Source organism: Leuciscus leuciscus (genome assembly GCF_965113295.1).
Source record: "Leuciscus leuciscus genome assembly, chromosome: 12".
NCBI lineage: Eukaryota > Metazoa > Chordata > Actinopteri > Cypriniformes > Leuciscidae > Leuciscus > Leuciscus leuciscus.
This window is the reverse complement of record NC_138736.1, coordinates 32,618,754-32,636,767: the sequence shown is the minus strand read 5'-3', so window position 1 is coordinate 32,636,767 and position 18,014 is coordinate 32,618,754. Positions and strand designations below refer to the sequence as shown.

Here is an 18,014-nt window from a genome sequence, read left to right as displayed (position 1 = left end):
TCATTACCGTAATGTGAAAAAAAGCAGCAAAAAAATCTATTTAAGTGTAAAGTACTTATACATCATGGTAATATTTTATGTACTGACTTTACTGCTATTTATTTAATCATTTAAAGTAATGTTTTACAGTACAAAGTTGCTTTTATACAGTAATCAGATTCTACTGAGAATGATAATTACAAAAAAAAACTTAGGGGGAAATTATGTTTGTCATGAAAACGATCACACAATGTTCACAATTTTTACCAACGGATCATAAATAGGCTTAAATTATTATTGTTATTATTATTGGCTTATTATTATATTAAATATAGACTTCATCATTCAAATTTTTCTTTTTAAATTTCAGGTGGAATTTGACCCATGATTCACTCATAGTCCTATCCTGGTAATCCAGAGTTCTCGCGAGAGCACAAGTTGAATTTGCTCAGCGAGTTACTCTGGTGTCGAGTAATGATGCTCATTAAATATGCCCCTCTATCTGAGCTGCACCAATCACATTGGGTTATCTGATATAGGCGGGCCAGAGGCGAGATGACGACAGCGCTGCGACGGCGAAGTCATTAGTAAACATTGCAAGATGGCTATGGATGAACACTATTTGTTTGAAACGGCTTTGGCCGCTACAATGAAAGATTTAGACTAGCCTTTTCCTCTAAAAGAGGAACAGAAGACGGCGCTCGAATCGTTCCTTTGCAAGAAGGGCGTTTTTGCTGTTTTGCTGACCGGATACGGTAAGAGTCTAATCTACCAGTTAGTTCCGCTGTTAGCTAAGCGATGTTGTGATTGGTCGTAGTGTTATCCAATTGCGTGCAGTGAGATTTTCAAATGCATGCTTGGTGCCGCCCCTCAAGCTGGGCGATTTTCATTAGTCGACGCCAGACCATTAATCTTTCAGATTTAGGTCTGGATTTCCAGGCTATCATAAGCCGCGTTTCCACCGAAATTACCCGGAACAATTTGTCCCAGGAACTTTTTTCCCAGGAACTTTTTTTGCCCCAGACCGGTTGCTTTCTGCGTTTACACCGCGGTCTGAAGTACCGGTAAGGTAAACTGCGCGCAACTGCTCCTCCCAGTCTGCGACGGACTGTAATCAGTTTAGAGCGCCACATTTATAATAAGTATGGAGGAGATTCAAACTGTGCTGCAGTTTAGAGTTCTCAACGGGTCGGGTCGGCCCGACAAACCCGACGGGACCCGCGGGTTCGGGCCGGGTTCGGGTCGAAAATATAAGCAAATGACTCGGGTCGGGTCGGACTTCGGGCTTAATCTTTTCCGCTCAGTAAAAAAAAAACAAAAAAAAAAAACATTTATTATCATCGCTGCTGTTCACCGTAAAGAAAGTCTGGCTGCTGCGCGCAACGTGCATCATGGAGAGGGGCGGGGGCAGACGCCGCTGCGTGCACGCCTTTAGCCTGGAGAAGAAGATGGAGTTGGTGAAAGTAAACTTGCTGCAGGTGAATTCACCGTCGCTACTACAGCCTATTTATATATTTAAAGTTTATTGTTTCAGTTGTTTGTATTGTTAAAAGGCGTGAACATTAAAGGTTGATTTGAATTCGCGTCTGCTGGTCATGATAATACGTGTATGAGAAAAAAAAATCCGACGCGGCGTCGGGCCGCGGGCCGGGTTCGGGCAGATAATTCATGTTGATGTGTCGGGTTACATCGGGTCCGGGCTTTAAAAGCCACGGGCCGGGTCGGGTCGGGTTGTAATTTTCAGGCCCGTTGAGAACTCTACTGCAGTTATGTATTGGTTTACTAACGAGGTAATTAACAAAACAAAATAGACGAGCACTGATACTAAAGCGTGTTCAGAAAGCTCGTATGCGTATAAAATTAGACAACGTATGTTATCAGTTATTGTGAGATGCCTGGGACGAACGCGCAAAAATTTCCTCTTTCGCAAAAACGCTTAAAAAAAGCCTGAACCCCGTCTATCAATCATAAATAGTGAATAGTCTTGTAAATAGTTGTTTGTTACTAACCTCAAAGCGCTATTTCAATCCTGTTATAGTAAATTTGTAACATGGTTTGGAGTGCCTTGCAATAGATGACAATGTGTAAACATAATGACTTCGTAATAAAAGCTGTGGCAGAAAAGAGACGAGCACTGATAAAGCGTGTTCAGTAGCTCGTAATGCTAACGTTAGATATAACATTTGTACGTTATCAGCTATTGCGGACATTTTGAGTTTCCTCTTCCACAAATACCCTTAATAAAGCCTGAAACTCGTCGCCAGTCCACCAGTTTTTTTTATTAAATTCCATATTTGCAGACAGACAACTCTTACTGCATGAAGCCACGACACGAACCGCAATAGATTTTTTAAAAAGGGAGGTTAAAAATAAATAAATGCTGCGTGGAGTCATCCAACCAAAATACGGCGTGAACACAACCAATCAGCTTGTGCAGCGCACAAGTCCCACCCCTGACAGTTCCTGAACTTTGAAAAAGTACTACCTCATGAGCAGGGACTATCGGAGGGGGAAATATTTACCCGGAACTTCATTTAGACCCTGGTTTCTGCGGTGTAAACACATCGAGTACCAGCCCAAAGTTCCTAGTTCCTGGGGAAAGTTCCTGCGGTGGAAACGCGGCTATAGTCTATAACTGAACCCAAATAAAAGCAACCTCACAATGTAATGCTATAAAAACCATCTGGGTTACCAACAAATTATTAATCGGCTATTCAAAGAAACTGCGTAAACAAGGTGAAAGATTTCCTTACAAGCAGAAATTCTTTCTTGACGGTTACAGCTCTCCTGTGCTCTCCCTCCTGCGTCTACATTATTATTTAATAATGCTTACCTCCATTTGTCACACTAAAAGCAGAACACACCGGTCACAATAAAGATGGACTGCCAGCATTAAAAAACCTTCGAGACCCACGTGCTTCCTCAAACTTGAACTGGCAAGTGTATTCAAAGGGCTGGGCTGCGCATGAGCTTTAACACAATATACAACAATCTGCACATCAATCTTCACTGGGGCTCACAGGAAAAGGGTACTTCAGTGATTTGGCAATCCCCTAGCAAGAGTCTGCGGCATCTCCAAACGCCAGCTTGCTCACCACAAGATATGCTGTGCTAGTTTCTCACCCATCAAAAAGAACCAGAGAGACTGTGGCAGGAAAGCCTGGCCTAGCTGGCTCCAGAAGCTCTCGTCTCCAAACTGCACTGGGTGGTCATGCAAACCTATAGGGGGCTAATCATAAAACAAATGGCCTAGAATTGCTTTGGAGGAACTGGGGGGAAAAGCCAAGTCATGAGCCTCAGTGATGTTATCAAACATTTTTCCTGTCCTACTTCCTTTTTTCAAAGCCAGTCTAAACAACTACACCATGCAGCAAAGTCGTTTTCATTCCATTTCCTCTTTTTGGTACAGTACGTCAGGACTCTTTTTCTCCCACACTAAGTAGGCCCAGAAAGAATTGCAGATTTTTCTGCATTTTCGGGTGCTGATTTGATGGAGGAAAAGTGAAGATCTGTGGAATGAATTTAAATATGGTAAAACATGTAAAGTGCGACACTTACTTAAAACTAAAAGCATCATCAGATTCGCTAAAATAGAGGTCATCAACCTTTTTCAGCCAACGGACCCCTTGGTGGAATGAATGATGGTGTAGGAATGCATTTTAAGTCTGGCCTATGACAGCATGAGTTCCATCATAATGGATGTACAGTCATATTATATTTTGTATTACTTCATTTTAATCTGAGAGCAACAATTTCAATTAAAAATAAATAAATATTAATAGATAAATAAATGTACATTAACATTTAAAAGCTTGGGGTCAGTAAGACTTTAAAAAAGAAACTTTTATTCAGCAAGGATAAGGGAAATGATGTAAAGACATTAATGTAACAAAATATTTACATTTCAAATAAATGCTGTTCTTTTGAACTTTCTATTCAACAAATAATAAGTTCTGAAGGTTCATGTGGCACTGAAAACTGGAGTAATGATGCTGAAAATGTAGCTTTTCATCACAGAAATAATTTTACAGTTAATTTAAATTGTAGTAATATTTCATAATAGTTTTTTTTTTATTGTAATTTTGGTCAAATAAATGCAGCCTTGGGGAATCTTACCAGGCCAAAACTTCTGAATGGTGGTGTAACTTTTTTTTTTTGAAAAAAAAAGACCAAACAAACAAAACAAAACTGCAAAGCGGGTACAAATCACAAATTCTACGTGGTGTGGTCAAAACCTCAGTAATATTGCTATCGACTACAACTGTGTCAGATGCTATGGATAATTTGCCTCCAATGCAGTGCAAGATTAAGCAATCAGACTATTATAACAGGGTATCCTGAACTTGTGTTTGAAGAATATGTAGTATCTCATGAGTTACTAAATCCACACCTAAAACTCCAAAAGTATGTGGATTCCCAGAGGAATTCTTCCCCTAACAAAACATGATGGGTGGACAGCTCCTGCCTGCCTTACAGAAGTTCTCCAGCGCTTCGCTATGCTAACAATAACAGGCTACAAACACATCTCCACCTTCAAAGAAAACCACAAGCAGATTTTTTTGCGAAGCGACGCCTTCAAGGTTCCCGTAGCTAAACTAACAGCTTCTAAGGGGAATCTGCTGTGAGAAGTAATAACACAAGTTGTGAGATCTACTGATCTGTGCAGTCGCCGGCAGTTTTTGATATTTCTTGTAAACCACTTAAACCGGCCCACCACGGAACAAAGCGGTCCGCAGTTACACAGCGTAGCGGTTACACACCGAGACGTTGCGATCCACAATAAGCCTCGAGGTCAGCTTTGAAGTGTAGAGGAGAGGAGCTCTGATGCCGGCTGAGATCAGAGACCGAGAGCCATTGATTCGGGCCCGAGTTCGTGATCTGGTGTCAGTGTGCGCGCTGAATTCGCAGTGGAACCGTGGCTCATCCATCTCCTACGGTGGCTTTTTTCCAGCGGGAAACTCCAGCGCCAGGCCTCCCTAATCTTCTTCATCACCTCGGCGCTGCTTCTCTTCGCTCGCATCACATCAGCTCATTAGCAGGCTTTACAGACACCTTCCCTGTCAGACTCGCACTCCTCTTTCCTGTTTTTAGATTCCTACACTTATAATGAGGTTACCCCACACATTTTTTTCCCTTCTCCTCTTCAAACTCGTTTGAGCTTAAGTGCCAAAAAGACTCTACCAATTGAGCTTTCGTTCGTTCTTTCTCACTCAAGTTGACTTTTATTTCCCACCTCTTTCTTTTTCACCTTCACCTTCAACCTTCAGCTGATCTTGATCTGATCTTCTGTACCATTTTATTTATTTATTTACTACAAATTCTGTTTTCTGTTTTATTTTTCCTGGATTATGTTTTAAAGGTTTGATAAAAGTTTGTGTCATTAAACAGGATATCTAATCATTTGAAGGCAATGATTAATGATGACTATTAATTTACAATAAAATATAAAATTTTTACTGTATAAATGTAAAATTAGATGTTAAAAGTATATTCTTTAAAATAATAATAATAATAATATAAAATGTATAAAATGTATAAAATGTATAAAATGTATAAAATTAATTTTAAAATTAAATGTTTTAAATTAAAATTATTATTATTATTATTATTATATAATCATAATTTCTTCAACCAAACTTTTATTTTGGCAGATTGTCATGAAGATTCTTGAGTTATGAGTATTTCACATGCCGATCATTTTTATTTATTTTTTACAAATGAAATGGTGAAGTGCTCATTGCTTTCATATAGCAGTCCTTTTTGTTTTAATAATAAATACTTCCACTAGTTCATATCATATCCTGATTTGAATTTAATTCATTTTACAGCTCTACTTTTGATTTATTATTCCAAAATTAGCCAAATTCCATGACATTCCATGCTACACAATAAATTTCATTTTTATGCCTGAATTCCGCAATCCCGTCCTTGCTTTCTGCATAACGGAAGTCATAGGGCCCTATTTTCTGTAGTAACTGTATCCTTCCTCAATCTTATCCTGCTTTTAGTAATTCCCGAGCTTGTTTAGCTTTAACAAAACATCTTTTTTGCCTTCTCTACTTCTTCCCCTCTCGCTTTTCTCAAGCACCTGTGCCTCATTAACCCCCAAAAAGGCCCTATTTGACTTTCTGTTCGTCACTCGATTGCTGATCTTCAATCACGTCACAATTCACATTTAATTCAGATACTCCAAGCAAATTTGTATCAGTTAAAACTGACAGCAGCTCGGCGGTTATAAATGGTTTACTGCACGACTGCTCCGCCGAATAATAAAGCCACACTTTTCCGGCTCTTTTCAGCGAGCTAATTAATTAGGCAACTCCTCGCAGGCTGTCATGTGCACATGGACCATACACACGGCTGGTTCCACTAAGAATCCCCCGGGTACAAATCCAGTCTAATAAAGTCTTGTAGCCGTGGCCCGTAATGGAGTCATCAAACCGTTCCCTTTTACGGAGAAGGCCCTGGACCGTCTCTAGTGAGCGAGTGTGTCCATGTATGTGTCTTTCCAATCAAAGAGCGCTCCGTCATGCTCAAGCTCAGCTCATCACATCCTCCGACGTATGATCTGCTGATGATACTCGGAGTGTCTCTGGCCATCAGTGTCATATAAAAACACATTACTAGTGGGTGCTCAGGGTCACCAAAACCGGCTACAGATATTACGACACCACACTGTCATCAAGTCGCCTCTATTAAGAGAAGCCAGCTGTTAATTCCACCATAGCATGCTACGTCTATATTTCAAGCAATGTCACGAAATCAATTTGACCGTGAAACACAAGCAGACTAACACCAGTCCTCAGTTAGGCTGACCTTACAGATGCACATAATGTCTACATGCCTATGGATACAGACATTTAATTTGCATGTAATACTTTTAAATAGTATTCCTGTACAGTCAAAACATCAGGAAGTTTATGGATTCAGTATCTAGAAAATGTACAATTTGAATGCAGTGTATCAATTCAAATGAAGGTGTCAGCCAAATGCATAAACAATATATAAAAAATATCATGACTAATATAAATATAATATATAACAAAATAGTAATATAAATAATTAAAAAAATATAATATTAAATTATATACCCCTTTTATTGTATATATGCATCTGCAAACTGCACTAGCTTATTGCCTTATTATGCAAACTACAAAACTTCGGGGGCCTGTTTACATGGTGGTGTTACCATCCGCCTCAGGTGATCTGTTCATAACTGGCCAGCCGAGACATGCACTTTGTTTACACTTAAGAGTCTTAAATGTGTCTCTTTTGACCACTTGTCAACAAACTACGTGCACCACGAACTAGTGTGATCCATGTTAATACCAGTTGAAGAGCAGAAGAGCTGAAGTATTCTCCTTCAGAGGTAAACTGTTGACTCTCTGATTAGTTGTCCAAATCCAATTTAACATGAGTGGAACATAAGATATAGTCATTCCCACTTCTCCACTGACATCCTCTTTCCAAAACCTCCCTTCCGCCTCAATCCTTCCATTTCGCCGGGTCTCTATCTGTCTATCTCTACTCTCTGCATGTGAATAAATCAACACAGGGAGGGGGTGCGGAAAAGAGGGTTGGGGGGAGAAAAAGTAGGGCACTTCAACCTGCTATGGGCAGCCCTAAGTAATACCACTGAGAGAGAGAGAGAGAGAGAGAGAGAGAGAGAGAGAGAGAGAGAGAGAGAGAGAGAGAGAGAGAAGTTTCTAGCAGAGAACACAAATAAGCAACACTCCGATGAAAGAATGAAAAGAGAAAAAAGGACCGTTGGATGTGGAAATAGGAAACCATTTATGCAGCAGGCGAAATGACAGATAGTGTACGAAAGAACAGGGCCGAATCTGGGAGGGAGCAGCGATAAAGAGAAGAGAGGGCAGAATGGATTGAGATGAGGGAATGATAGAGGTGAGCAAATTAGGGGAAAGGATGTCGCCACTGAGAATACAGAGATAGCTGGCAAAAGAAATGGAGAAGAAAGAGGACTTGAAAAGGGAAGAGAAAAGTAGAAAAAACTGAAGAAAAAAGAAACATTACAGATGGGATGAAATGGAGATACCGCTAGCTGAGAGACTGAGCAAAATTACAGAAAAGTAAAAGAAGGTGGAGGATGGCACATCAGGAAAAGTGCACTAAAAGGTGAAAGTACAAGAAACACAACGATGGAGAGGTTGAGAGAGCGCAGAAGGGCCATGTGTACCCAGAGACTGTGTATGAATATCTTATGCAAGCTCTGTAGATGAAAGCACATGGTTCTGACATTCCCTCTCTTTCGCGCTCTATCCGTCTCTCCTGAGGCAGTGTCTATTTAAATGTGTGTTTAATCAGGGAGTGTTACAGCTGTAATCGCGGCTTGCGTCACACAGAGCACACATACGCACACATATCTAACCATGTTCCCACTCTCCTCTGCATCTTGCTTTCTTCCTATCATCTCTCTTCTGATCAATATCTCTTTAGCATGGATGGATGGATGGATGGATGGATGGATGGATGGATGGATGGATGGATGGATGGATGGATGGATGGATGGATGGATGGATGGATGGATGGATGGATGGATGGATGGATGGATGGATGGATGGATGGATGGATGGATGGATGGATGGATGGATGGATGGATGGATGGATGGATGGATGGATGGATGGATGGATGGATGGATGGATGGATGGATGGATGGATGGATGGATGGATGGATGGATGGATGGATGGATGGATGGATGGATGGATGGATGGATGGATGGATGGATGGATGGATGGATGGATGGATGGATGGATGGATGGATGGATGGATGGATGGATGGATGGATGGATGGATGGATGGATGGATGGATGGATGGATGGATGGATGGATGACAAAAGAAATCAAGAAATGAAAGATTGACCAACCAAAAACAAATGATCTCTTTGAAACCTGTAAAAAGTTACATTATCAATAAGTTGACAACATGTGTTTTTACATTGCTTTAACTCATTGTTTAACTCGCCTTAACAATTTTCTACTTTAAGTTGACCAAACAAAAACAAACAAAACACAGTCCAACAAACTAAGGACAAATAAAAGCATGAATAAACTGATAAAAAGAACGAGAGAACAAACAAATGAACTAATTGAAACAGGGTGAAAGTAAAAAAAAGTGTGAAAATTGAACAAGCAAAACAAATATTCAAGAGAACAAACAAAAGAGGAGAAAAAAAAATAATAATTTAAGGAGCAAACAAATGACAGACAGACAACAAGGACAAAGTCCAAACAAACAAAAAAACAGAAAGATTAAACAAATCAAAATGATAAAAGGACCAAACATGTGAAAGACAGTATGAATGAACAAAAGAAAGGACAAACAAAAGAAACAAAACAACTGACTGAACAAAGCGATAAATGAGCAAACAAATGAAACCGAACAAACGAACAAAAGCAAGGACAAACTAAACAAACAACAACCTAAAGTAACAAAAATGAACGAAGGAGAGGACAAACAACAGAATGAGTAAACATACAACCAAAAAAAGAAGGAAAGAATGAGAGAAGGGCTGTGAGGCTGATGGTGGTAATGAAGATGAACTAATGAGTTGCTGACAAACCCTCTTCACACTCAGCGGGGAGATGACAGAGGGAAGGAGCTACCGGAAGAAAAAAAACAAAGCCCTTTAAAAAGCGCAGCAGATGAGTGTTTCCTCTGCAGGCTTTTAATCTGGTTCGGTTCAAAGTTTGCTCGGAGTCGCCCCACATGAGAGGAGCACGCAAGAACGAGTCAGGAAAGTAGAGCATTGCAGACTGAAGAAAGGGGTGCTCAAGAGGGGAAGAGCAATTTTCTGGGCAAGGCCAGAACGACTCCCTCTCCTCATCCAATCCCCCCTTCCCATTTCCCTCCGCTCCCCGAAAACTCGATTACACTGTATCCGAACACACACACACACACACACACACACACACACACACACACACACACACACACACACACTGAACAAATTACAAACACTGCCTTGCGGCGAAATCATGAGGCCCTCTTAGGGTAATAGCTTGTACGGGTGTGTATGTGTGGAGCATTGGAGTGGGAAAGAAAGCCAGTACAGTGTGCCACGGGAGAGATTGTGTCCATTCTTGTCCATGCGCTTTTGCAAAGCAAGGACAGATGGAGCAGACAGTGTCTAAAGCCCAGAGGACTAGCCACGCTAAACACTGCAGATAAGCCAAGCTATGCTTCTAAAAGCCCTGTTATCGTCTCTCTTCTGCTGCTCTGTTGATAAGCTCTCACCACCCAACAAACACACCCAAACACACTTCACTCGCCCGTCCAATTGGTCCTAACCTGAAACATGTGTCCTTACATGGGCTCGAAATTAGGAAATGTATGAATTTAGAATTTAATCTATCTATCCATCCATCCATCCATCCATAAACTTGGACGCGGTAAGATTATTTTTTTTTTTTGAAAGAAGTTTCTTATGCTTAGCAACGCTCCATTTATTTTACTGTATTTATATAAAAAACAGTAAAACAGTAATATTGTGAAATAGTTACTTTTTTTATTTTTTACAGTAAACAGTTTTCTATTTAAATATATATATTTTTTTATAATTTATTTCTGTGATGCAAAGCTGAATATTTCAGCATCATTACTCCAGTCTTCAGTGTCACATGATCCTTCAGAAATCATTCTAATATGCTGATGTGACGCTCAAGATACATTTCTTATTATTATCAGTGTTGAAAATAGTTGTGCTGCTTAATACTTTTCTTTTGAACTTTCAATTCATAATCGAATTCTGAAGTCCATGTATCACAATTTCCACAAAAAACGTTTATTTGAAACAGAAATCTTTTGTAACATTAGAAATGTCTGAATAAAAAATTTCTGAAAAAACATATGAATAAATGTTTCATTAAAAACAAAATCTTCCTGACTCCAAAGTTTTGAAAGGGGTTGTATGAAATTAGATTTATTTTTTATAAATATAATTAAAACCTAGATAAATCTGTCTACCTCACTAATTGACTAACTGACCACCCCTACTCTGAATATAAGACAATATGGTAACACTTTATTTTACAGTGTCCTTGTTACATATGTTACATGTACTTACCATAGTAATAACAGTAAATTATGCATAATTACATGCAACTAACCCTCAACCAAATCCTAATCTTACCCTAACCCTATAGTAAATACATGTAGTTAATTAATATTACTCAGTACTTAAATATATAATTACACTGTACAATGACACCTAAAAATAAACCAAAAATAACCCCTCTATTTATTCAGGATTTCCTTGAGATTGATGAGTCGACTAGTCGTGCGGGCCTCCCACCACCAACTAGTTTTGCACATTCCTATAAGAGGATTCAGTAAATCTACTGTTATCTTTGAATGCAAGACTGCAGCTTTTATAATGTGGTTATATTTTTAGAGAGAAAACATTAGCTTTTAATGCAAGTCTTAGAGCAACATTACTGTAAATGTTTCTGCTTGACTCATTTGACCACGTATTTCGATTTGCTTGCTTACTGCTAATGTTCTTGTTGCTTTATGCATGTTAGAAAATTATATTAAAAAAACTTCACATTTTCTGTTGTTGCCCGTACAAAACACACTTACATGATGTGGTTGCTAGAGCAGTGTTTGGTTGTTGCCTAGTGTTTGTTTACTGAAGTCAGTAAAAGATTTATACATTTTTTGGTGCCTCAATATTGTTCAGGTCACTCTTTATTGTTCTCTCAGAACAATAACAAAAATGACATACAAAAAGGAGTTTGAAAATCCCTACCTTTATGTAATTCACCGACAATTATGAAAAAAAAAACAATAAACAAAAAATTTAATAAAGAATTATAAATAAAATTATAAACAAAACAAATAATTTTACAATAAATAATTTGACATTCTAAAAATTTTTTTTTTTTTTATAATTTTGAAATAAATATATATAAATAAATATATTTGAAAAAATAAATACAAAATTTTATGAAAAAAATATATAATTTAGAAATAATCAAATACATTAAAAAATATATAATTTTTTAATATATGTTTTCAAGAAAGAAAGAAAGTACTAGCAATGTTTGCCTTAGAAAACACAAGAAATTAAATGCAATTCATACAGTATTGCCATTAAAAATATATGAGAATACCGCTGTGCAAGCAACTTCCATATGATACATGATAACCTCCAAAGATGAGCAAGAGTCCTCTGAGAGACATTTTGGAGGTAAATTTGTGAAAACATTGTCATTGTTTTGTTTTTTCGCCATCTTTGCTTCTGCATCTCTCCTCCTCCTGCTCTCTTTCACTGTTGTGTTCTTGGATGGCTGAGTGCTAGCTATTGCCCACTCCAGTGTGGATACGCTCCGAATCACCTAATAACTCCAACAATTTTCTTCAGGGTTGGTCTGCCTCTGCCATATTTGTCAGTCTTGATGGTGACTCTCGAGCGACCTGTGTGACCTCTGTCTAGCCCACGGCTCTTACGCCATTCCCCCGAACCTCCGCTAGCTCTTCCTGAATCCTTATGATTTCAGGCCAGATGGAAGGAGAAAAAAAGAGAAAAGAGAAGAGGAAGAATGTGGGAGGAAGAGAATTAGAGATGATTAAAAAGACACACGCGCATGAAATAGTGTGCCGGCTAAAAGCGAGAGGAGAGAACGTGAGAGTTTAAGATTGAAGGGAGGGGTAATAGAATGCAAATTTCACAACATCTGTCCGCTTTGCATTTGTACCCGGAGAGGAAGTCTTATCAGTAGATGATTGTTAGCATGTGTGTAAATTTAGAAAAATCTGGGTGGGCAGCTGCTAATGACTCGAGCGCTGCCGCTGAAGTTTGAATGGCCGTTGAATTGAAAGGTCAGGAGGGCCTCTAAGGAAGACATATCAGACCTGACCATCTGAGAGCGTACATATGTGCGCACACACGGCTCACTGGAGGGGAAGGTTAAGTCACCGTCTCTCAAACCCATGGTGTCTGTTCCCTTTTCTCAGATGATTGCGCCCAAGCCACAAGCCCACTTGCCCTTTAGACAGCACAAAAAACACACTTCCACACACACACCCTTTTTTGAGTCTGAGTCCAATTTGGTAACATTTCAATACTGGAGAAAGTAATCCCGGAACAGAAAATTCAGCTCCACAGCAGCACTAGTCGGCTATTTTACCTCGCTAATCGACAAGTCGATTCCCAACTTTTCCCAAACCCAATTCCCAAACCCAACTTTTTTGGGGGTTTGACCAATTTTTTTTTTTAAATGTTCTTTATTTTTAATCTTCCAAAATGTGTACAACATTTCTCATCCGTATATTTTGCGAATTAAATACATATAAAACAATAGAAAATAAATAAATAATAACAATTAAAATAACCAAATAAAAAAAATAGTGACTTATACTTACTTACAATGTTACTTTGAATTGTTTACACAAAAAATGGTCAATTTTGAAATAAAAGGCATTTTTACCATGATTTTAGCCCTCTGATTTGAACTGTAAAAAGTTATATTATCCATAAGTTATGACAACATATGCTTTTACATTGCTTTAACTCATCAAAATAAGTTAAGCAGTTTTCAACTTTAAGTTATACAAGGTTCAACTAATTCTAGTCAGTTTGATGTAATTTAAGTTGAAATGACTTTAAGCTGCCGTCGGCAACATTTTTTTGATCATATTCAGTGTAATCGACACTATAATCCGACAGAACAACATAAATAAGATGGTTTTAGAAAAAAAAACGAGCTTCTAACTCCACCTGGAGCGTGTTATTTGTTTTGCAAAAATCCAGCGCTCCCGCTTCATCAGGTCCAATCAGCGCAGGGGGGGGTGAGATCTGACTGTCAATCACAGGTCGTGCACACGCCACAGATCCCCCCTCACTCGCGCACGTTAATATCACATGCACACGCCACGCCTGAAGTTCGCCTGGAGATTGCATGAAGCATGATGGCGGAGAGAAAATCTACTAACAAGCTTCCAATTCCTCGGTTATTGCTATCTATGGATAGATTAGCCAGGGCAGCCTACCTCCGAGTCCATGGTGTTGATAGATGCTGAAGAGACGGACGCGTTCACAGAAAATCAGGTACACACGCACAGTGACGCACTGACAAGCACGACCTCGATGGGAGGGTGCTCGCTGGTAGTGGGGAGGGGCATGAGAGTTGTAAACATTCAAAATTTTGGCTAATCGACCCAATCTGCCAGACTTGCCAACGGCAGCTTTAAACATCCAAGTTGACTGTACTTTATTTAAGGTAGCAAGTTTTTTTTACAGTGAAGGGGCGTGTGTGCTGTGAGACTTCAGTGTAAACGCCCACTGCTACGATTGGCTAATACCTTTGCATATGAAATAGCTAAGTATTACATGTGAAAATCTCTCTTTTTATATTACAGCTGTCAAGGTTAACTAATCATGAAAAGAGTTGATTATAGCACTATATTTAGATCTATAGCATTATATTTAGATCGTGGCATTAAAGGGTGCAGTGATGAGCAACAAAATAACAGACTTATTTAAACCAGCTTGTGATGGCATAAATACATTAAAGCAAATTAGTATAGATGTAAAAGAGTAAGACTCGTAGACAAAATAATGTGAGTGTGGACTATTGATCAGCTTAGTTTAAGTCAGTGAAAACATGGTACGGTTAGGAAAAGTTTCTGCACCAGCGCCGGCATGAGAATCAGCATCATTTTGATGGAAAACACAAACACAGTCATACTCCATCATCCATCATATTCAAGGCAGAAAGCTTTCGAAACACATGGCTGAGTGCTTGTGTGAAATACTTAACATGTGCAGCTCTATTAGTAACTAGCTAATGCCATCAGCCAGCTCACCATATGCACATTATGAGATTTGTATTCAGTAATGGAAATGTAAGTCCAATCCCAAATGCCTCAATCACATTTTATGATCACACTGGTTAGACTGAACAGGAAATGAAACTGACACTGCCACCATGTCACCACTAATGAGATTTTTATAGTGAAAAAGTGAAGAAACCAGCCAAGAACCACATTTAAGTGTTCATGTTAAAGGGTTTTTACAGGCATTCTCCAGAACAGCGTTTCCAAAATGGACTCAAGATTGATGTTTAAGGGGAATTTTTACATCAAAGAATTGCATTATTTCCTGCATGGGGAAATCAATCAAACTATTAGTTCTCGTTATCAGACAGTCTCGCGCTGTACAGTAAACACAGCGAGACCTCAAATATCTGATTTGAGATTAATGAGCTTGCTGTAACAGCTCTAAAATGTATTAGGTGGTAAAAGTGTTCCCCCATCATCTGCCATTAGCATTTTTTTCCAGATATTGCATGTAACAGATTAAGCATAAGCAAAAGCGATTTTAAATACAAGGCAGAAAACGCCTCAGCAAAATGCTGACTTCTGCCCCTGTGCTGAGAGAAACAAACGGCCTGCCAAGTTCACCAGTGAAGACTTAATAAAGCTACACCACAGAGACTGCATGGTTTTTACCTCTCTCTCCATGGCTAAAAGGAAATAACACAAAAATGTGACAGACAAGCAAACTGATAGACAGCAAATCGGCCCATTAGACAGACAGACAGATCTGACAATGAACAAACCCACCAGACAACAAACTAGCTTGCAAGATGGACACATTTTTTACATAATTTTTTCTCTGAACTTTCCATGGACACACTTGCATTCCCTCCTTCCTTACAAACTAGCCCAATAGACATCCACACAGAACGATAGAATGAACGATAGAATGAACATTTGAAAGACAGAAATAATAGGATGAACATTTAAAAGAGTAATGATATAATGAACATTTAAAAGAGTAATGATATAATGAACAATAGAATGACAAAATTAACAACATGAACATTTGAATGATAAAATGAACGACAGAATAGGGCTGCACAATTAATCGAATTTCTAATCGCGATTACGATTATGGATGCCACGATTACGTAATCGTTCAAAGCCACGATTAAAAAAAAAAAAAAAAAAAAATCCACTCTGCGTGCATTTAGAGCATGTTATAAGAGGCGAATCACAACTACTTCAGAAAACCCAGCACAATAGGAACTACCAGGCAGCGACGTATGTGTACGCTGAAATAAAAAGTCTTTCACCTCAGAAAAACGGACGTTCCTGTCATGTCAGCCGTTATAGGCTAGCGTGTTCGCAGCGCACACTCTTCAATTGCAGCGCAAATGCGGCGGCGCGCGCTGTGTATAAAGTGCAAAGGAAACTACGAGCATGCAACGTTGTTACGTTGTAAATTAGTAAGTCACGAAATAAAAGTAAAATACCAATAAATCATGTTATTGGTACGTCGTGTGTTAGCTGAGAAGGATTTGTATGCAGGTATGATTTTTTTTTCATTCTATTCACCAGGAGCAGTTTTCATGTTTCATTAACAGTTATTGTTAATATTGTGTATTCACCATGGTAACTGTTGTTCCAATATTAACCTCAAAATGCCACTTTATTTTCAATTTGAGTTATTTTTTATATTTTTAAATGACTGTAGTGGCTCATACCAACATTGTATTAACAAAAGCTAGTTTGGGACTGCTATTTAATAGCTTTAGCATCTATACCTAATGTTTATTTCTTAGTAGTCTTTACTATTAGTCATATTTTTACAATTTATGAGTATACGTTAAGTAAAGGGGGACAGTGTGTGTGTTCACAATTTTTAAGTAAACATGTATAATAATGTCTATATATCTATCTATATATATATATATATATATATATATATATATATATATATATATATATATATATATATTCAGTGTAAATTGTGATAATCGTAATTAATAATCGCAATTACAATTTTAAGGGAATAATCGGCAATTATGATTTTTGTCATAATCGTGCAGCCCTACGACAGAATGAACGTTTGAATAGTAGAATAAATGAAAGAATGAATGTTTGAATGATAGAATGGACGACAGAATGATAGAACTATAGACAATGACAGACAGACAGACATAACGATAGACAGAATGACAAACAGAACGATAGTACCATAGATAGAACGATAGAATGACAGACAGAATGACAAACAGACACAGACAGAACAACTGAACGATAGAATGACAGACAGAACGACAGAATGACAGACAGAACGACAGACAGAATGACAGAACCACAGACAGAACAATAGAACCACAGACAGAATGACAGAACCACAGACAGAACAATAGAACCACAGACAGAACAATAGAACCACAGACAGACGACAGAACCACAGACAGAATGACAGAACCACAGACAGAACAATAGAACCACAGACAGACGACAGAACGACAGACAGACGATACAATGACAGACAGAATGACAGACAGAAGACAGACACAGACACAGACAGAACAACTGAACGATAGAACGACGGACAGAATGACAGAACCACAGACAGAACAATAGAACCACAGACAGACGACAGAACAACAGACACGATAGATAAAACACCAGAACGATACACAGATAGATAGAATGACAGAACAATAGATAGAAGGACAGACAGAAAGAAAGACGGACAGAAAGAAAGCTAAATGGACAGACGGACAGATAATCTGGCATGTGTTTCAGGCTGTTAGTCGGTGCAGCAGGAGATTGATGCTGAAGTGAAGAACCTGTCAGAGATCTCAGCAGGAGTGGGATTGAGACATTTGGTAAAGGCCAGTTCGACTGCAATATGGGAACTGTCAGCTCAAACACTCAAACATACACACACAGCGGCACGAACGCACACAAACACACACGTGTGCATAAACAGGCCACAAAGCCGACAAGTAGATGATTACGCTTACATACACACAAATTACCAGTTAATTAGTCAGACAACAGTCCATACAAACGCCCACGCACAAGACGGATAAACTACAGAGATAGAGGAATCGAAATAATAGACAACTTTAATACTAACTGATATAGAGACATAAGCGCAGCATTTCAGACTAATGATACCAGCTCTACCTGCTCTACTGGTCCATCGACTCGCTCTTACATCATCCCTCATCCCGACTAAACACCCACTATTGGGCTCTCAGCAAGAA

General features: G+C 38.8%; 1 protein-coding gene and 1 long non-coding RNA gene across 4 annotated transcripts in view; both read right to left on the bottom strand.

Moving 5' to 3' along the window:
• pvrl2l (PVR cell adhesion molecule related 2 like) overlaps positions 1-18,014 on the bottom strand; it is a 145,774-nt gene that overhangs the window by 104,582 nt on the left and 23,178 nt on the right. The window lies entirely within an intron of this gene.
• LOC309510636 lies at positions 13,574-16,297 on the bottom strand. Its single transcript, XR_014210419.1, has 2 exons — positions 14,196-16,297; positions 13,574-13,610 (listed from the first exon to the last, which is right to left on the bottom strand). It is a non-coding gene; the product is annotated as an uncharacterized lncRNA (long non-coding RNA).